The sequence below is a fragment of the Passer domesticus genome, chromosome 3, assembly GCF_036417665.1.
Source record: "Passer domesticus isolate bPasDom1 chromosome 3, bPasDom1.hap1, whole genome shotgun sequence".
Classification (NCBI taxonomy): Eukaryota; Metazoa; Chordata; class Aves; order Passeriformes; family Passeridae; genus Passer; species Passer domesticus.
Window position 1 is genome coordinate 101,814,085 of NC_087476.1, and position 21,410 is coordinate 101,835,494.

At 40.0% G+C, this 21,410-nt stretch overlaps 2 long non-coding RNA genes across 2 annotated transcripts in view; both read left to right on the forward strand.

The window, feature by feature from the left end:
• LOC135297322 (uncharacterized) overlaps nucleotides 1–21,410 on the forward strand; it is a 476,053-nt gene that overhangs the window by 34,352 nt on the left and 420,291 nt on the right. The window lies entirely within an intron of this gene.
• On the forward strand, nucleotides 10,215–15,073 carry LOC135298211 (uncharacterized). Its single transcript, XR_010360224.1, has 4 exons — nucleotides 10,215–10,238; nucleotides 13,779–13,914; nucleotides 14,022–14,112; nucleotides 14,878–15,073. It is a non-coding gene; the product is annotated as an uncharacterized LOC135298211 (long non-coding RNA).

The following is a 21,410-nucleotide window of genomic DNA, read 5'->3' on the forward strand; positions in this document are numbered from 1 at the left end:
AGCTGCCATGTGCTTGGAAGAAAGTGCTGTAACCCTTGGTGCTATGAGATCAAAGTGGTTTTGTTTTTCAGTTTGATTACCCTGTCCCAATTTCATAACTCCCCTATCATTTATTGCTTGGTGTGAGTGTTAGGGTTTTAGTGTAGTGAAGGTCACCCATCTGTGACTTTGGCTTTGCTACCTAATTATAAGTGACACCCCTTTTCCTCAGCTTGCTTTTAAATTAAAAAAAGAAAGGTTACAATTTGGAGTCTGAGATTTTTTTTTATGAAAAGAAGTCATGTCTTTCCTCTAAGGAAACACCTGGAAAATTAACATTTTATGGTGTGCCAAATTAGTTCCTTTGAAACTGCAAGGTGAGAAAGGTTGTTAAGTCAGACACTCACAGAAGATTTTTTCAGCTCTGTGAAATACCTGCATGGCCAGCAGCAACCTATTCCCTCTACAAGTAGCTCTGAAGACAAGATCAACAAGATCAAGATCAACATTTTGCTTGTATTGATCACTTCTCCCCACTCACAAGACTTATTCAGGACTGATTTTAGAACCCTGAATACCAGCAGTAAGAGAAAGCTTTGGAATGTTTGAATGAACTACTAGTGAAAGGAAGATTCAGCACTGCATGTGAAGGCTCTGAGTCTAAATTCAGCCTTGATGTTACTATTCTGGAATTTTATTTCCAGTTGGGATGATCTTGTGTATATCTGTATTATCTGTGTATGGTTTTTTTGCATGTAGTCTTATCTAAATAGGAGATACACATTCACTAAATGTTTACACCAGCTCAGCTGTAAGAATAGTTTGGCACCAGAAAATAATTTAAAACCCTGGATCTTTCATGTTGGTAAAATCCATCCAGGAGGTCAGCAGTTCATATGTTTGTTATGCATGGCTCTTACCCGGGAACCACAAGCAGGAAATAAATAAAAAGGAGGTAAATTTTTCAGCTGTCTTGTGTCAAGCTCCCTGAACATCCTCTTGACTAATTACAGTTGATATGTAAGAAAAACACGTGCTACTTTTAGGAGTTTTTTTATTCTAAGGAGGGAGATGAGAGAGAAGCTAGAGCAAGACGCCAAAATGTTTTCTACTGACATACCATCACCTCAGTCACTCTGTATCTGATTAATGATTTAAATATAAATCAAATTAAATATAATGTAAACAAAGTAGGACATTCTTGACAAGAACTACAGTTTGTATAAAACAGATCAGCAGGCAAGGCTGCCTTAGGACCAAAGTTCAGTTAAAGACTTCGCGTAAGGATTTGCCACATTCTGGTCTTCAATTGCTATTGTGATTTCACATATTTTAGAAGAACAAGATGCTGTGCTGATTAAGTTCATTCTGCTTCATTTTTTACCTGCTAAGAAAAGCCTTGCATACTGAGTAAGAAAATAGATTGTTCAATAAACATGCCATCTTTCAGTGCCCTTATACTCCAGCAAGGATTGAAGTTACTAAATGCTTGTCAGTGATGGGGCCCATCAGCTTCTATGTTGCCTGATTTGGGAGATTTATATTCAGTCATTTGAAATCCCACAGTGGCGAAGCTTAATATCCAGGTTCTCAGGCTAAATGCATGACCTTTTTTTAATAGAAAATGTTTCCTGTCTGTTAAGCTGGGTCTGGAGTTACAAAATGACAGAGGACTGCTAATTTTTAAACCTTAATTTATTGAAATGCTGAGCCTAAGCCTGGAATCAGCTTAATGCTTAAAGTTAACATGCACAAATTGTTGTTTCTGCTCCTGAAGGTACCATGCCAGACAGTTTGGCCAGGTGAGGCTTCTATTCTCCTAATAAAGCTGTTGAATGAAGCGAACTGGCTTTCCCCATGTGTGGAGTGTCACAGACTTGAGCAGGAGCTGGTTGGGTGTCTGGAGCAGCAGAAGCCTGGTGTGGTGGTGAGGGGCAAGGTAGGGGGCACAGAGCTGTGGGTTGGCTGCAAGCAGAGCCCAGACCCTGCTGGGGTACCTGGGTATTGCAGGGGAAAAAGCAGCCTTCCTGGGGAGGTGTTTGAACAGATGTCTGGTTTACGCAGGAACTTAACCAGTGTATTCTAAATGTCAGCCAAGGAAAGGTAAAATGTTGCTGGGGAAGAGTGCTTTTTAGGACCTCTTCCTCCAAATTCAGCCTGCTACTAATTAAACGTTTGTACGTGCTGTACACAAGTGTGGTGCTTGCTTGTTGGAATTAGCCGTGGATTTCTCAGAAGTGCTGGAGAAACACCATGGGGGTTGTCACTGTTTAGGGCAGTAACTGGGTTTTCTGAGAGTCCTGGGGGTGTGGTATCACTGTAAGGAGGGATGTTTCTTAGAGAGCACGTAAATTCAGAGGGACTTCCCTGAATGGTTTTGGTGCCTTAAGTTTTAGTTTTCTTATTTTCCAGATTCTGTACTGCATTGGTATATAACTCTGGACTTCATGTGAAGTGTTATCAAGTTCTTTTCACAGTTTAGTTAGATAAAACAATCCTTTTCCAGCCTGAGAACCAAGGACACTGTTGCAGCTTCAGGCCCAAAAGGTATTTGCCATTGTTTAATGGCAAATTGAGGAGAACAGTCTGGGAGGATGGGACTTCATAACTTGAAGCTGTAATTGGACAATTAACCCCAATATGTAAATGGACCCAAAACTTACAAAAATGTGAAAACACGTGACCAGGAGTCCATCTTGGGTAGAGCCACAGCTGGGCTTTTGTACTGCCCAAGGTGTATCCTTTGAAGACCTTTTTAATAAATACCTACTTTATTCCTTTAACACTGTCTAGCCTCTTCTAGGTAGCCTCTTTAAGCATCAGTTTGTTGTCGCTTTTGGTCCCAGACACTCAACAGCCTTGACTTTTGAACCTGGCCTTCTTATGGTGTACAGTGTGCCTGTAGGTGTTAAACTGCAGAGTAACATGTGCGTAAATCATTCTTTTCTTTTATTAAAGACAATCTAGTAATTTAAAATTGCTATGGGGGAAAAATGTATAAAGTATCAAATTTTGGGGGATTGTTCTTATTTGCATAGTAGGGGGGGGAAAGCCCTGTAACATTTGCAATGTGACATAAATGTCAGCTTTCCTCTAATGGAGAGTTCTGCAGGTTGATTGTTTTCCACTTTTGAAATCATGACAGAAATAAGCCTGAGGGAAAAAAAAAAGTGTGTTTTGTCCCTATCTTATACTGTCTCAGAGACATCCACAGAGAAATTGGTAGAAAGTATCTCTTGATCATGAAAGATGGGTGGGCCCATGGCAAGAGCTTAGCTACCAGATTCCAAGCTTAGTATGAATTTTTGCCTCTGGGTTTGAGCTGTTTACAATAGGTTTTAGTTTGAAATTCAAAATTGTGGTTGTAGGAAAATATGGCATTTTTGCTCCTGAAGGTGTATAAGGAGGTGTATGAAGTAGATGTGCTCTTTTCATTGCTTAAGCAAGTCAATGGAAAAATCCAGTTGCTGGGTATCCAAAATCAGGACTTTTAGTACAGTCTGGAAGCCAACAGATATTTAAGCAGAGCTCTCTTCTGTGGTATTTTATCTTCAGCAGATTAGAAGCAAGCTCAAAGCCTTGCTACTCTATCCTGTGTATTTTAGTGCAAACTGGAGGAGCTAATCTGTTTGAATCTCAATACCTCCCTCTCAGCTCTGCTAATTGAGTAGTTTGTATGCATCCTCTGAAGGTGAAAATATACACTTGGTGGAGGGAAATTTTTTTTGTGTTTCTAGATATTTTAATTTTTTAAAAATGTGCTTGTCTTGCTTTATTGCCATAGAAAATACCTACAGCACCTGCAATCTCTGCAAAGTGCTTTTCTATCTCACCAATAACCTGAAATGTTTCATTTTAAAGGTTAAATCTTGCTCCTAACTCCAAATTGATCACTCCCTAGTGTTTGACAGCATTCTACCCTCTGGTTTCTGAATGTAAGTTTACAAGTGCCAAAAATGTGGTCAGTGCTATTGCTAGTTTAAAATAAAGTTGCACAAGAAAAAGTCATAACAGAAATAAGTCTTTTCTGCAGTCTGCAAGGAGACTGGTACTCTGATAAGCCTGAAAATTGAATGAGATGTGGCCTTATTACTTTCACACTACATTAGTGTGAAATCTGGACTCTTCATTCCACTCTTGGGGTGCTTCAGCTCCATTTATAAGGACTAAAGGAGTCATCCTCAAGAGGAATCTCGTGGTTCATCCCATGAAATCCAGTTCCTGCTGCTGATCAGTATTTTATGATCCAGAGAAAGTTTTGAGCAGGTTAGAGTGCTGACTGTTGTGATGGGGAGGACACTGGTTTTTATGTCCCATGTGGTTAGTGGTCAGTTCATCCTCTGGGCTTTGACTGACTTCAGGAATTACAGATGTTGGGATTTCAGACCTTCCTATAAATAGGTGATTATGTTAATGCAGTGTTTCTAGAAACTAATATTCTATAGGAACATTAATAAACATAGCAAAGAGAGGTCAGGAAAGTGACTGACTCCTCTCTATGGAGGCACAATTCATCCAGAAATCTGTAGCATCTGTGAAGTCTAAACTTTATAAGAAGAAGCTAAGTCAGCTCCTTTGTAGTGTACTCCCTTCCCTATATTTTCTGTCTTTCAGTTTTAACAAATCATGTCACAGTTGTGTGCTTTAGTCCCTACTGTAAGCAAAGCACTCTGTAAGTTTTCCTGAGTGCCTGAGTCTCGTCTGGATGACCAAGCAGCACATTCTGTCTCCGTGGGGTATATTTTTAGTGTGGTGTGCAGGGAAAGAAGGTGCAATTAGAACTAACCCATTAACTGTTATAGCTCTTTATGCAGTGCACTGACTGCAGACCCCTGTGAGGGTCAAGGCATTGCCAATTAGCCTACATCTGTCCAGAAACAAGGTTCTCTTTGATCTCTCTAAGTCTAATCTAATTTTATTTGTAAGTAAAATTGGACAGTGCAGTCTAAAAGAGATAAGTGGAAACTCTGCAAAATGGCTCTGAATTTGGTATTGTAATTGTTGGAGGATGTGTTTTTGTTTATACTGCATTTTCTGCTGTAAAGTGACTTAAGCCTGGTCAGCCAAGCTGGCATAACTCAAGACCTGTTGGGTACTAACAATTCTTTTGGGTAATAAAGGAAACATGTTCTGAAACAGTGTATGTGCTTTGACTTGGGGACAGGCGTTTTATAGGGTAATATCAGAGTCTTTTATTCATGTCTGTTCTAGTGAGAATGTTGATGGAATACAATGAAGGCTGTTTTGTACTGAGCTGGAAAAACTGCCATGGATTCTTCTGAAGATGGTGGGAAATGCAGCATGCCTTAGTCTTTGTCACTTGGCAGTCAGCTGTTTTTTTCCTCTTCCAGAGAAAGTTTTGCATTATCAAGTCATAGGGCATCTAAGGAATATTATTTAAAGATTACCTGCAGAGATAGTTTTCCTTTCCTTCTGTTCTCTGACCATATGGCTGTCTGAAGTTATTGTAGCATGTCTGTTAGGGATGTTAGACTTCTTGGGTATGTGGAGGGTGAACTGCTCAATAGGGCTCAAAAAGCAGTAAAACAAAGTAAATACATCAAAACTTGTCTTCAGTAAGGACTTACATAAAAGTAAATTCACTTTTTTTGTAGCTGTCTTGCAATAGACTGTAGATGAAGAACTATCAAGAACCACATGAAGAAATAAGTAAAAAATAATTTAAAAAATATTTACCAAGTAAGTGAACACATGCACAGCTGTATTGTCACAACCTGTTCATGAAAACTGTACCTCTCTAATGAGACAAAATTTTGAAGCATATCATAAAGAACTGGCTGATGTAGTTTGCTTTTAAGGCATCAAAAGTGCAAGGCATTCCGTATCCCATAAGGATGTATAAGCCTGCTGTGAAGCTTATATATTTCCCTGGAAGAATGTGTACAGCATGGTTGAACCAGAGGAGTCATCAGATATGTTTATTCCTATAATTCATCCTAAATGCAGATGGTCTACTTGAAAGTAGTTCTTGCTTTCAAGGTACAAAAAATAAGTACTTTTGTACAGCACTTTCCAGTGCATCAGGAAAAAGAATAGGAACTTTGTTGCTTTGTATTGCTTTGTAACAACATCTTAGTAGTTTTCAGTGGTGTTGCTAAAAAGTATGAATGTGAGAGACAATCCTACTCCCATTGACTTGAAGCTGAATTTTGTTCCATTTGAGATGTGACGCGTTGCACTACAACAGCTGTGGAAGAACAAGCAGCAGGTTCAAACAGCCTGGAAACACACAAACCAGAAATGATATGCAGATTAGGAAGCACGTGAAACAACCTTACAATATCTTCTTTATATATTCCAGGCAGGTCTGTTTTTCATGGTATGGTAATGTCCTAATGGAGCCTTCTCTATAGCTCTGGTCCTTCAAAAGAAAAAGCTAGGATGGTCTTAAGAGAGGGAGAGCAACCCTGCTGAGCTGAAACTTGCTGGTGTCCCATTGCATCAGATCTTCGTGGTGTGTGGTCTTTTTCCTATCAATAAGCCTCTGTGGGGTTTTTTGTTGTTGTTCTGTACAGCAAAATAGACTGTAAGGAGTGGTTTCTCTCTGACCTTTGTTCAGAACTATGCATATGAATTCCTGGGTTTTTCTGCCTAATGCTATTATCATCCCTCCACTGTCTGGAGTTGTGAGCACAGGCAGACTATATGAAGCAATAGCATAATAGGACAAATCTAGTCCTAGATTAGTTTCACCCACTTTATTCTTTTTCTATGTCCTCTTTACTAATTTTATCCACTTTGGCTGGTATTATAGTCATGTCTCCCACTCCAAAGCCTTAATTTTGGTTAACAGCCTTTTCACTGTTACCATAGAGTCCCTCTGCCTTTGTTTCTGTTTACAGTGTGAATAGATGTCCATCACTACATTGTCCATCATGAAATGCATCAGTAACACAATAAATTGTCTAGGGAATTAGTCAGCTTCTGAGAAGAAATGTGCTGTGGCTGCTAATGCCTCCAAGGAAAAAGAGTTTTATCTGGGGTGGAAACTTTAGCGAAGGACGTAGCAGCCAGCACAGTGCATTTGGAGAAGACAAAGCCTGTGAGGGACGAGGAAACCAAGAGTAATGGGAATCTCTGATTTCATTCTTGTTGAAGGGGGTAAGGTGTGATGAAGAAACCAAGTATTGATGAACTCGCTGATGTCTGGTTCATGGAGCAGTTGATCAGCAGGGCTGCAAGGGGGTGGTGCCTTTGTGCCAAGATGTGTAGGCCCTGAATCCTACAAACTCTGTTACAAGGACTGTAATATACTTTGGTTCAGTATTCTTGTTAGAGCATGGGAAGCCAAAAAAGTCATCCCAGCTGTGCCCAATGGAGAGAAGGGAAATTATGTGAAATTAAGGAAGTGTTATTAATAAGCTGACATGAAGAATATTTAAGGACACTGCACCTATTAGAAGAATTTGCAGGAAGTCATGATGATTTCTTTTGCTGAAAACAGAGATTATCAGAAGTAAGAAGAATCTGCCAAGAAGCTGATATTATGTTTGAAGAAAGAAAGGAAGAGAAAAAGTCCTGCTCTTGTAGGTTATATAAAGCCCAGAAATGTACTCAAAATTTTTCAGTTTTACCTATCAACTACCAAAAGGGATCCAAACTTTTATAGTAACTATCACAAGTTTCTTCAAATGCATCAGGAGCATGAAACCTGCTTGGATATTTGTAGGAGTAATAGGAGATTAAAGTGTAACAGTGATACTCCAACTTGTTATGCGGTAAATGAAAGGAAATGCAATTAATTCTGTAAATTGTTCTCTATGGAATAACCTGGGGAAATTTCCTATGCCACAAACCTTTCTGTGGGGTACCATTGATAAAGTCTTTCAGAAACTGCAGTAACTGTAAAAGGTTATAGAAGAAATAGTCAAAACTAAGAGTAACAAATCACCACAACTAGACTGTGCTCATCCAAACGCTTCAGAGCAACTGCAGCTTACAGCACTGTGTGACTGCTGGCTTGGAGAGGCCTTTGCACCAGGAGGTGATAAATATGATCAGCAAGTTTGACAGAAGTACTTGATACAGCATAGAAACTACAACAAAACGAACAATCTTCTTTGAGATTCTCCTTTTAGTCTCCTTTGTTAGAGACCCTTGTGAAAACCAGCTTCCTTGTTAGAGGATTTTAGGAAAGCTAAGCAGTTATGACATCAGAAGAACAGTTCTGGTGTGGATAGATAATTTGGCCAAAATTTGGAAAACAAGGTCAATGGTCAGTCCTTGGAGTGGAAGGAGATCACACAGGAACATGTGTGCTCTTGGCTCTGCTCACATATGGCTTCAAGAGAAGCTTCTGGAGATACCATGCCATCATAGTAGGGGTGGCAAATGTGAATTCTCTCTGGAGGATTGCAGGAGATACTCATAAGATTGACTGGCTAAGAAAATGTCAGATGAAACTCAGTTTAGATAATGATAAATTGATCTGTGTGGGGAATAAACAATTTGGTTTACATTAAAGATGAGTAGTGAGCTGAGCTCACACTGAGAATTGGGGTATCTGGAATGAGAACCTGGGGCTTTTAGTGGATAAGCCTGTGACAATGTCAATTTACTCACTTGGGGTTAAAAAATGCAAATCAAATGTTGGTGTTTATAAGGACAGGAATACAGAACAAAACATGACACTATGTGTAAATATGTGGTTTTCATGCCTCTGAATAATGTGTGAAAGTTTGATCTCTGTATTTAAAAATAATGTAACACAACTGGAAAGGTTTGGAGAAGGACAGCGAGGGTGATCAAAGGCACAAAAAGTCTTTTGTAGGAGGCTGTGACTGAATCAGGACTTGGAAAGTCCCAGTTTGGAAAGAGACAGCTGAGTAGCCTCTGATAAAGAGGAACACGAAGGGTTGAATATTCTCTTTGTGTTCCAATTCAAGAACTGCTGAGGATCAAATGAAGTTCATTGGAGAAACGCTTTAAAAAAAAGTTGCATCTTCATGCAGAGGGTATTGGACATGGAACTTTTTGTTAAACAGTGTTTTGAACACTTTGTGTTTGTTTTATGGAAATTGAATAAGAGAAAGTTGGTGTTGGAGGCTACTAACTACACAGAAAATACAGCAGCTCATGTCCCTGAGCTAAATTGACAGGAGATTGGAACAAAGTTAAGAATGCCATGCTTATTTGGTCCCTGATCTTCTCTAACTATGGCTCTTGCTGAATACAAGTTATGCCAGGCAGTGCTGACCTAGTTGGGTGTAGTACAGTCTCTCTTCTGGGACACAGCAGATCAGGGGCTCTGCTCCCAGCAGCACCATGACCTGGTCACGAGAGCAGGGAGCTGCAGCAGCTCTGGTGACTGCTGTACAAAGTGCAAAATGAGCAGGTTTTGTAGTGCCCAGACACTTTGCTGGCCTTTCATTCCAGTGCAGGATGGATACCAGTGGTTAGCAGAGAGTTTTCCAGTGTTTTGCAAGTGCTTCTCCCAGATGTTCAGGGTGATGTGTAGGCCAACTACTGAAAAAACAGCTTATATGGATTTGAATGAGGGGCTTTTGGGATTGGTGCTCTCTGCTGAATATATTGCAATCTGGGTGTTGCCCTGCAACTTGCTCTCCAGTCTCCAAACAGAGTAAAAGTGTTCAGTGTGCTGCATAATGCTTTTGCAAGGTTTCGTTTTCTTTCTCTATTGCTGAGGCTTAACTCATTTTTTGTGTTACTATTCATTTTCACACACAGCCTTCCAGAGCCTCTGAATCTCCCCAACGTCAGGGAGAATCTTTTCCTTGGCCTCCCCAGCTTTGGAGTCAGTCCAGCAGTGTGCTGTACTCTGCTTTCTGTTAACTCCAGGGATGCAGTCTGGGAGCACCAATTTACCACAGCCTGCACCTGAAAGGTTTGATAGCTGAATGCGTTGGAGACACAGGAAGTTGTGCAGTCGTAAAATGTGAATTTATATTTTTTCCTGTAAATCATTCAAACTGGTGTATATTTCCATTTCTGATTTCTGGGCATGGATCCAGGAAAAGAACAGAGCAAAGTGTATGTTCATCTATTCTTTTCCCCTTGTACAAAAAGAAAAACAAATACAGAGCTTGTGCCTATTGGAAACTAAATAGCAGCATCTTCCTTTTCACCACTTTCTGTTAAAGTGAGATGCAGAAGTTTATGTGGAATGCTCAGCCTGGATTGGAATCTGTGCTGACTTGTCACAGACTGTGAGTGTCAGAATTTTGTGTTTAGCTTCTAAAGTCTTGGGCAAAAATGGCATCCTGAAAGAGGACATGAAGGTGAGGTCCCATGTTTTAGCATCATTCAGATCCACTTGGGTAACATCTGATAACTGCACATCATCACTTGCTGAGGCCAGGCTGCTGCTGGGTGCATGTGAACCATTGTGTTCACGTGGCTGAAGCCTGTGGCCAGTCTGTGTTACTGTGTTTGCTCTATTTCATGCTGACCTATACTTGTCCAGCAGGTGCTACAGCATGGCTGGGGGGCTGTTTAGATGCTCAGCAGGGATGCCTGCCTGCCTTGTCTTTGTGGATGGCATGGATCTGCCAGAATCACAGCTTTTCCTAAGCTTGCAGCACTGGGCTAGAACTGCAGTGTGGGTGACATGGAGTGATTTTTGTGAGCTGCCAGGAGCACACACATACTTTTCTGTCTTTTATTTTCTTTTTCCCCAAAATATGCTTGACTGAGCTGCTGTCACTGTCCCTTGAATATTGGTGTTGTGACATCCAGCAGAACTGCTGCAGTTAGTCTGCTTGGTCATGGCTGTTGTCTGCACTTTCTGTAAGAGGCTGCTGGAGCCCAGCTGCTGTGAGAGGCTTCTCAGAGTTGTGTTTGCACTTGAATCTTTTCTTACCAGCCTGATAGTCAGTCCTTCATCCTGGAAAACTATGGCTGGATCAGTGAGATGCAGTTGCTAGGAGCTTGCCTGTGTATCATTCATTCAGAAGCAGATGCTGGCAGCCCTCATAACAAAGCTATGTCTGTATTCCTGCTCTTGAGCAGAGCTGCAGGTGTGACTGACTGCAGGGAAACGGCAGGAAGCTACCTAGTGGAAAAAAGGATGCTTGCCAATGAAAACAAAAGGCCCTTTGGAAAGCATTCCATGTTACAAACATGGAAATAGAGGGCACAAGTGAGGGGACCCCCAAAGTGGGTAAATTGGCAAATAAAACAATTATAGCAGGAAGAGGGAAAGTAATAAGGTTTGGCTGGAAAACCAGATGTATGTATGGAGCTACTTGCAAGATGGAAAATAAAGTCTGGGAGCAGGCATCAATTTTTGAAAGTCTTCTCTTTGGACTTCATCTCTTCTTCAGACTTCTCTTATGGCTGTATATTTGCTATGGTTTTAGCTGAAGAGTGGATGTTTTTAATCTGCCATCCAGCATACCTTTGAGTCTGGACTGCTCTGTCTGGAATCTGCAGGGTTTTCCTGCCCTCGTGGGAGGCTCTGGCTAAGGAGGGGACTATGTACAGATCCTCTGTTCATTCTTTCAGAGAGGACTGAAATGTTAATGGAAATGTTTGCAGTGGAAAGCTAGCAAAACACATTTGCCTCTCAAGCCCTTGATATTGGCCAGTTTGCTTTTTAGTGATGTATCCTGCTGCCAAGTATGGCCCTGCCTTGTGCTGGCCAGTTCATGTTCTTAAGAGTGAGTATTCCTTTCAGACACTGAGCTGAAATAGTGTGCTTTGGCACAGCAGACCCCATTTTGTTGAAATGTTTAATAGAAACTAAATATTACTCTGTTAATGAACAGGTTTCTCTGTTAATGAGCAGTTTCTCAGTCTTTGTACTAGCAATAAGGAGAATTAAATTGATAAGGACCTTTCCTGGTGAGTTAAAGGGGCTCTGCACTAGGCTCAGTGGCCATTCCTACACCATATTTTTACATGATCTTTGGGAGGGACATGAGACCAGATTCATGAACTAGGCTGTAGAATGTAGAGACTGTTTTTATGGTAACTAGGACACTATTTTACAGACAAAAAGCTGATGTCTCTCTATGCACTGAAGGACACTCAAATACATGCTTGCTATTCATATTAATGCTTTATTACTCTTTCTGGTTCACAGATCAGTGTCACAGACATATTTTATGAAAAATCCTTTTGCCAGGATCTTTTCTGCTGAGAAGCTGGGAAGCTTCAGCTTCTCCATGTTTTGCTGCTTTGGAATGTGTTTTGGAGAACTGTTTACTCAGCATGTGAAATTATTTTTACTTGATGACCAATGACAGCCACCTGTGTTGAAGCTGTCACAAGATTTTGTTATTCATTCCTTTCCTTTCCTTTCTAACTTTCTGGTGGATCCTTTCTCTTTATTCTTTTCAGTATAGTTTTAGGGTAGCATTTTAATATAATATAACATAATAATATAATAAATCAACCTTCTGAAACATGGAATCAAGATTCTCATCTCTCACCTCTTCCTGAGACCCTCGAACATGACCACAGATCAGTGCAAAAGCAGAGAGGATATCTTACTGCTAATGTTGTCTGTCTCTTTCTACAGTGGTCCTGAGATTGTGTAATAGGGGTTAGGTGGGGCTTTTGGGCAGGTTTTTGAGCCTGGCTTCAGTACAGGCACTGCCCATGCCTGGTTCCTTGAAGCCCTGGTATCCTCCAGGAGCTGGACATGAAGGAAGGCTTCATGCCAAGGGGGCTTCCTTGGAAGCTACGTGCTTCCTTCCATGCTTTCCCAGAACGCTGGAGAAGTTAAACGAGCATGTGCTTACTCTTTCTTCCCCTGCAGGGGTGCAAGGCAGGGACAGGGAAAAGACAGCTACAGCATAATTCTTTAACTTTGTGTTTTCTGCTAGAGTGTGAGCCAGAACAATTGATGCTTAGTGGACTTGAGCAGCAGAGTAGTTATTTACTGCTAGCTTACCTCTATGCTTACAGTAAATAACAGCAGCCTGTGGTGCAATTCCCTCCCGTGGTGCCTCTGGAGCAGCTCAGAACTGCACTCCCTTTTGTTAAGGACGCAACACAGCCCTAAATATAAACTGTTGTTTTGGTCAGCTTTTCTGTGGCTTTGTGCAGTAAATGGAAATGTGTCTGTGCACTATGCAGGTGTCTGTGGAGTCGGTTAAAAAGAGATTTTGGAAAAAACAGACTTATAAAAGCTCAGAAACAGTACTAGCTGATAACTAAGCAGAACAAAATATTTCTTAAGTGATATAACATAAGAAATATGTCTGAGAAATATTTTGGAAAGTGTTTTAAAATATTCATTATGTTTCCCAAGATAGACTGAGACAAAATAGAATTATTTGTGATAAAACAAATGGATCTCTTATTGCTAGACATTTTCTTTCTCTAGAAACTGATGAATATAACATCATGCTAGCTTTTGTAAATGTCATATGAAATAGATGAGGAGAGTGACTTGGAGAAAAGCTGTAATCAATCACAGTTCTCTCTTCTCTGTTGATCATCTTCCCAGAAAACAATTTGAGGAGGAAAAGATTACAAGCATAAAGAGAACAAACCCAAATCTCCCTCCCCTTTGTTAAAGGCAGATTAAATGGGTCAGCAACCATCTTTTTTTCTGGAAAAGAGAAACCAGAGGCTAAAGTGTGGTCTAGATGTTACTAAAAATCTTCCCAGTTATTTGAATAAATTGGAAGGATAATGGTGTGTAAATGGCCCATCCTGTAACCTGCGAGTTTAACTCAAGTTGAAACAAAGTCATTATAGGGAAAAAAGCAAAATGGGAGGGTGCTGTTAAACTAAAATTTAAGATGACACCTTGAGGTCAGGTCAGATGATGATCATAATAATAATATTTCAGTGAAATTCTTTTATAGCACCCAGCTGTGTTCATACTTCCAGGAATGGCTCTGTTGATACTCAGGATTCCTTAATTATGTGTAACTCCAAGCTTCTCATCTTCTGGTTTTATACTGCTCTGCAGTATCCTTACTGCAGTTTCATACAATTCAGGTATGTGGTCCCCCTCTCCTCACAGCTGCCTGCTGAGGGTCAGAGCTTTCAAGGTGCTTGCACAAATTAGGAAACCACAGATGTGACACCTATCTGCCCTTTTGCAGGCTGTGCACTCTGTGTTCTGCTCAGAGGACACACTGGAGGAGAAACAGTGCTGCTGTGCTGTGGGTGGCCTTATTTCACATGTAGCCTATGGTGAGCTTGTCAACTTGACATTTCAAGGGTGAAACAGCAAACTTCTGCTTAAAGATTTGGGAAGGTACAATAAGTGGACTTGCACCCTGTAGAAGATGATGTGACTGCAGCAACTTGCCTTCACTTTCTTGGGTGTGAAGTGGGTCAGTGTTAGTGACAGCCAAGCAGCTTCTCTGCTAATTGGTATTCTGAGGTCACTGACTGCCAGTGAGGCAGTTCACCTTCTCACACAAGAAAAGCATTTTGGGCAGGCACTCTACAAAAGTGCTTAGCATGGAAACTTCAGTGACACGTGAATTCTGCAGTCAGAAATCATGTGCTAAATGTCATAAAAATGAAGAGATGATATTTAAAGCATTACCTTTAAGAGAAAAAAAAAAGTCTTATCCCTTTGATAGCTTAAATTTCAGACTTTTTGGTGGTAATTTTCAGAAACTTTCTTTAAATAAAAGAAGACAAAATCGTTCACATGTAAGCCTGTGGATGTCAGAACCTGGGTTTTAAAAGGGGAGATAAATAGCATGAGGTTCATTGTGCTTGCTGTGGTGGATCTTTAGCAGGTGAAATTGCTGCTGCTCAATGAACCTGTGGAGCATGGGAGCAGCAAACCTGTGGGAGCAGTGCGTCTGAGCTGGCTCCAGAATGGCCAGCTTTGCCCTTACATGGTGGTTCTACTTGCAGCCTTGAGCTTGAACCATTCCTATTTCTGTAGGAGGACTGCAACATACACTTTCTTTTTATTTCCCATCTTTTCCTTGTCTACAGATACCTTCAGAGCCTTCTCCTGGATGAAGGGATTGGAAAGCTGCTGCTGTTAAGATGAGTGGCATATACATTTGTATGCAGTTTGATTTGCTGGCCTGATCATCAGTGAGGTTCCTTGGATGATCTTTTCCCTGTGTTTCTGCATCAGGCACTTGGGCTGATGTAGCACATCTCTGACTGCTTTAAACATACAACAGTGTTGGGTCAATAAAGAAGTCAGAAAACATCTCTAAGTAAGGGAAATTTCAGTGAATGTTATTTTCTTAACTCTGGCTGCTGGCAGTATTGTTGGGGGCTCACTCTATGTTCTGCTGTCACTTGCAATATGCTCAGATGTGTAAGGATCTTCATGTTCTGTAATGATCCAAGACCTTCTGTATCACTCTCCACTGATCTGAAAAATAAGCAATTTCAGAGGAGTTGTCATCATAGCTAAAAAAAGCTTCTGAACAGTAGTTTTTCTTTGTTTTTTTTAAAGCTTACCTAACCCCTGTGTCTGAAGCACTGGAAATGTGTGAGTTCAGTAGGCAACTTCAAACAATATCACATACCATTGTGAGCTCTTCTGCAATGGCCCTTCTTTTGAAAAAAAGTTTCTCTTTTATTTTCTGGTTCAGATCACAATGTGGCCATATCGAAATATAAAGGATAATGGCCAGCAAGGTTTCTAAATTTTAGATACATATAGAGATTTTGAGTGAAGGAATTTTGCTGAAGCTGGAAAATGGGAAATGAAAGGAGTTGTGGCTAAACCATTTTCACTAGAAACTCAGTTTGCATGACAAGTCTTCAAATCACCTCTTAAACCTGCTGGAAAAAATGACGACAAAGCACATACCCGGGATCCACATTTGATTTTTGACCTTACAAGTTCTTCAGTAAATACAAGAAAAAAACAATATCAGGGAGAACCTTAAACAACTTTTATGCTTGATATCAAAATAATAGGCTTTTTATATGGATTAGCATGCAAATGAGTGTTGAGTCCAGAGCTCTTTTTCTCTTCAGTAATTTGCTTGGACTGGTTTGTCCCTCCAGTACTATTCCCCTGTGTCCCGTAAGGAATCCCATATCCCTTTAGGCACTAACTCCCACCCCATCAGTTTTTAAGCTGAGGAACTGCACCTGTGACTCAAAGTAATAGTTTTAACACCTGGACAGCAACACTGATCACTTCTCTTGAGAGGACTAAGGGCAGGGGTCTCCCTTTTCTCTTGTCAAGGTATTGGTATTCCCATGCTTGCCATTGTACTCCTGTTCCTGTTTGTGTTTGTGGAGATGAGCCTTCAAAACACACAACCTGATAATGAGGTTCTCTACAAAGTTTAAATCAAGGCTTCTTTTATGTGAAGGGAGGAGAGAAGTTTTAGGAAGAAGTTCTTCTCTGTGAGGGTGTTGAGGCACTAGAGCAGGTTGCCCAGAGAAACTGTGGATGCTCCATCCCTGAAAGTGTTCAGGTCAGGCAGGATGGGGCTCTGTGCAGCCTGATCTAGTGAAAGGTCATGGCAGGACAGCTGGAACAAGATGATCCTTAAGCTCACTTCCAACCCAAACTATTCAGTGATTCCATAAAAATGGCAGCTGGGTCTCCTTTTGGCTCTTGGAGAAAGAGAGATGGCACTACAGTAAAAAATGGAAAAGTACAGTGTAAAGTGAAGGAATTGGTTTAGGGAAAGAGGAAAGTACAGAGGAGAAGCCACACCTGGGTTTTTGCCCCATTTTGAGGATGAGGATAGGGGTGAGGAGACAGGAGATGGCATCAACACTATACTCAGTCTGCAGTGAATCTGACACATCATGAAATGTGAGAAACCAGTCTGGGCAGATTGGGATACTTTCCTTTTGGTGTACATGCCTGTGTGGCTACTGTCACAAAGTGTCAATGTAACCACTGTTTCATTCCCTGGATCAGCCCTTTGTTGGCAGGATGCTCCTGCCTAGCACTCCTGAGATGCTCTGTCTCTTTTCTCCCTGAAAGACAGGACAGTTTGAAGCTTGCACCTGAAAGTGAGAAGAAATATCTCTCCAAATATATAAATTATGTGTCTGAGCTTGACCTCTCAGCTGAAGGCCTGTTGGTATGGAAAAGCTGTTGTCATGTTTTTGGGACGTTTTACCTTCACTAACTTTCTGGTGGTAGTACTGAAAATTACAGCAATCTAACTGTGGTAACTCATTATAACCCAGAAAAAATGGTTCTTGAGAATAACACAGAAACCTAGCAGATGGTCAGTGATGTGGAACATGACCATAAAGTATGGCAGAGAAAAAACTCCCCCAATTTCTATAAACAGGAATCAGAAACATGTAGCAGGAAGAAAGGTACTTTCAGCCAAACTCCAGATAACGTACAGAAAAAGAATTAAGCTTCAGAGATTGTTGCTACACCTGCCACTGGAGAGCACAAACCATTGATAAGGATTAGATATGGAGCTACCTAGTGCCCAGACAAAAAAAATATTATGGGTGAATAAAAGAATGCATTGTTTTTGTGAGGTTCAAAAACAATAGATACCTTCTAAAACTCAGAAGATTGATCTGATAGAGCAGATGCTGATTAAAGTAGAATCACAACTGGCTTCTCTCAGACACAGAAACATTTAACCAACTCTACTGCAAGCAATTTTCTTGCTGGCATAGTTTCCTCCCAACATGTATTTCTGCTTGGTGTAACTTCTGTAATTACAGATGAGATTTTCTGTCAACACATTAGAGTAACTTATCTGTATGAATATTCTTCCTGACTGACATTTAGAGAAGCATTCATGTGCTTTCACTTAACTGCTGGGTTTAGTTGCTGCATGTTTCCTGTCCCAGCTCTGCCTCATTGTCTGGTTTTCTTTTCTGTATGTTCTAGTATTCATTTACTTTGTAGAGTGTAAGACATGTACATATTTTTTTCTTAGGATGCTTATTTCCAAGATCCCTTTTATTCATGTAAATATGAATAGAGAAAAATGCCTTGCCTCTTCTTTTGATAAAAATCTAAATTTCTTGGCATCCCCAAATCTCAGTTCCCCAAATCCATATTCTCCATGGACAAGTACTGGTTTATTGCATCAAAAAAAGCCCTCTACCTGTGACTTTTCCTGTCACTGTCATAATTCTCTAATTTCTCTACAGACTAATTTCTTTTACCTACGAGTTCTTCCTCATTTTCTGTAGCATTGTGATCTGCTTGCCTGCTGGACCATCCTCTGACTGCCTTAGAAAGGTGCCATTACTTACCCAGAAATATGTTACATACTCCCATATACATAAAGTGTGGTGTTACGTGTACAGAATTGCTGCCAATGTGCCATTCACCTCTGAGCCTCTGCTATACATCTCTTTCCTCTGAAGTCTTTCAGGTTCCTTTCCAGTTTCTCTGATTTTGATTTTCCCTCTAATTTACTTTAAAAAAACATGTCCCAATAGTCCTGCTTTTCACTTTTAATTTTTTTTTCTAAATTCCTGAGTGTCTTGACTCTCATGTTATCTCTTGTTTGTATTCTGGAGATCCTGTAATTTTTCTGATTCCTTTCTGGCGTTTTACATATTTGTTTTTTTATTGATGGTACTTTCTGTGCTCATGATTTCACCTTCAAAGATTTTGGTTGATTGTATTTGCCTGCTTTCCTTTTGTTACACACATTGTCAGTACAAATGACTCCGGGTCCCTCTGCGCTTTGACACACTGACTATGTTATTATCACATGATCTCAGTGGTGCCACAACGAGGATTTGTTTCTTATTTGGAGCTTCATCTACTGAGTGCTGTCTTTCCATAACTGCAGCTCATCTGTTTCCACCTCATCTCAATTATCTTTTCTCTCTCACCTCCTTTCTTTCCATCCTAGCCTATGATTGTATCTTAGCTTATGATCTTATCTCTCTAACTAGCTTTTAATCTTGTAAATCCATTTGAGATAAAAATTGTTAGATTGTATTTATAACTGTCTTCAAATACATTGCTATATTACATTTATAATCTCTTTCCTCCTGCAGAACAGCAAGGCACAGCATGCAGACACGCACTGTGGCAGACCCGAAGTGCAGCCACCTCCAAACTGAAACACTGTGGCTGTTCAACAGCCTGCAATTACCCTGCACAAAGTAGTAGCATAATGAATGCAATGTCTAATACCCACTTCATACCAGAGAAGGAATTTAAGTGCAAAGTATATATCTACACACAGTGGAACTGTTAAATTCCCCAAAAGTGCCAAGAGGTACAATAGTGACCCTGTATACACCTATAATTTGCTTTGTAGAGATAATATTTCCTGTTATTAGTTCTGTAGGGATAAAACTATTGAACTCTAAAATGAGAACAATTGATCTGATGAAGCATAGGTTTATAAGATAGTTCTTAGATTAAATTAGATGCAAAACATAAAGCTAGACTTTAATGATGTTTCTTCATGTGCTAGTCAATCCTGCATTGGTCATCTGAGGATACTGATGAGAGATGAAAAACAGAGGAATTAAAGAACAATTTGGAAGAATGAAAGCATTAAAGGACGAAGCCATTTATTATTCAAAGTTTAGGCCCTCATTCTGCAAACTTTTACTTGTTTATAAAGCTGCAGACAGACTTATTTCAGTAACCCTGAAGCTACTAAGAGTGCTTAAAAACTAAGCATATATGAAAATTTCGCAGGTCCAGTGCTGATTGAAATAGAGTGTAAACATATAATTTTAGGATAGAAAAAAGAGAGTTTAAAGGGTGGTCAGACATACTGAAATATGTTTTGTACATATGCTTTCTACACTTTTGTCCTTGTTGGAGTTTCAATCTCATTACCAAACAGTGAAACTTTCTTTTTATGAACACAAAAAGCAGCTGGGTTCTGCTCTAATGATTTTTACTTTTCAAACAAGCAGACTAGTAGAAGATGGATAAATGGTAAGCATGATAAATTAGCTTAAAACCTCAGGACCCTGCAGGATATTTTCCTCTGAAATGAGAATATGCTTCACCTCTCCTTTTGTGGAAGGCATAAACTTGTGGAAGATAAGTTTAAACTTGTGGAAGATAAACTTGTGGAAGATAAACTTGAAAGAGTAAGTAAGAAAAAGGGGCAAGGAGACTTAAACAGACCATTACCAAGGCCAGGACACTGGTCCCACTGCTGTTATTCTTAAAACATTTTCAGTCTCTCTCTCTATATAGGGAAAATCATGGAAGAATGCAGTAATTTTTGACCTTTGGAAACTGTGGGAGTGTCTCACACTTAGGTAAATGCTCCGTGCTTTCCCCCCAGGGAAGCTGCTCTCCAGTTTTCTTCTGGTTATTTCTCTTTTGCAGTAGGAAGGACTTACCATTTAGAAAGGTCCAGTGTATGGTTTCCATTTCTTTCAAGCAGCTGCCAGTGTGCCCTTGCATAATCAATATAAAAGTGAACATTTCATCCTAGAAACATGCTGTTGAGATCCCAATAACATTTTTTAATGATCAAAATTTGTATATTTGAAGAACAAATTACTTGAAAATCTGTGCAAGCAAAGAGCACAGCTTAGATAGTCAACAGCACAGGTTTACAACAAATTTACCAGGAGGGATCTGAGGTGTAAGCACTTGATAAACAATGAATGAAGTGAGACAGAGTAAATAGAAACAGCACCTGGAGATGTGCATGCCTTAAGAATCACAAAAAAGAAGCCAGTGTAGGTGATGAATTTTAACTCAGCATTCTCAAATTACTGGCTTTTAAAGAAAGAACTACTTTTATGTTCTTTTGATGATATTTTCATATTAAGAATTATATCCAATCTGAGAATACTCAGATTTTGAAAGATGACACTCTGCTAGGTATGCATTAAGGATTTTGCTGATAAAGATAATTTTTTAAAGTAATGATGAACTGAAATCCTGTGTCGTTGAACAGGCTTACTTCTTAAGGAATCCAGCAGAAACTGTAAGCTTTCAGAACCTGTTTGTGCAGCCAATCCTATGATCATATTCCGTTTCTTCAGTCTGAACATGCAATAATCCCCAGAGAAATCGACTGTGTAAGAATGGATGGCTGAAACAGACTGTTAAGAAAAAGTTGCAGAAGGTTCCACATAAAGGAGGCAGAAATGTAAGGACTTGGATGGAAAAGGGAAATGAAGACTGGTAGAGAAGGAATGGAAAGTATTCAAAACATACAAAAACATGATTAAAAAGAGGCTATGAGAACAGAAAAGTGTATGGGGACTGAGGCTGTAGTTCAACCAGGATACCTGTCCTTACAATTTACAGTTAGAATAAGCAACCTACACTGCACAAGAAAAACAGGAAAAAAAGAAATTTTACTGCAACCCCCTACTCCCACTTCCTGCCCCCATTTGTATGTGAATAAATTGAGATTGTTGAATGCGAAGGCATCATAATTGGCTTTCTTTTTTTAAATTTTATTTTTAGGCTGTGGTTACTGGCTGCTTCTTACATGATATCTAATTGTAATCTAGTTCTGAGGAGCAGATCTTCACCCTCTTAGCTGTCTGCTCTGCTTTCCTGATTGCTGGAACGTCACTGCTTGACTTATGTTTGAAGCATGTTTTGGGAT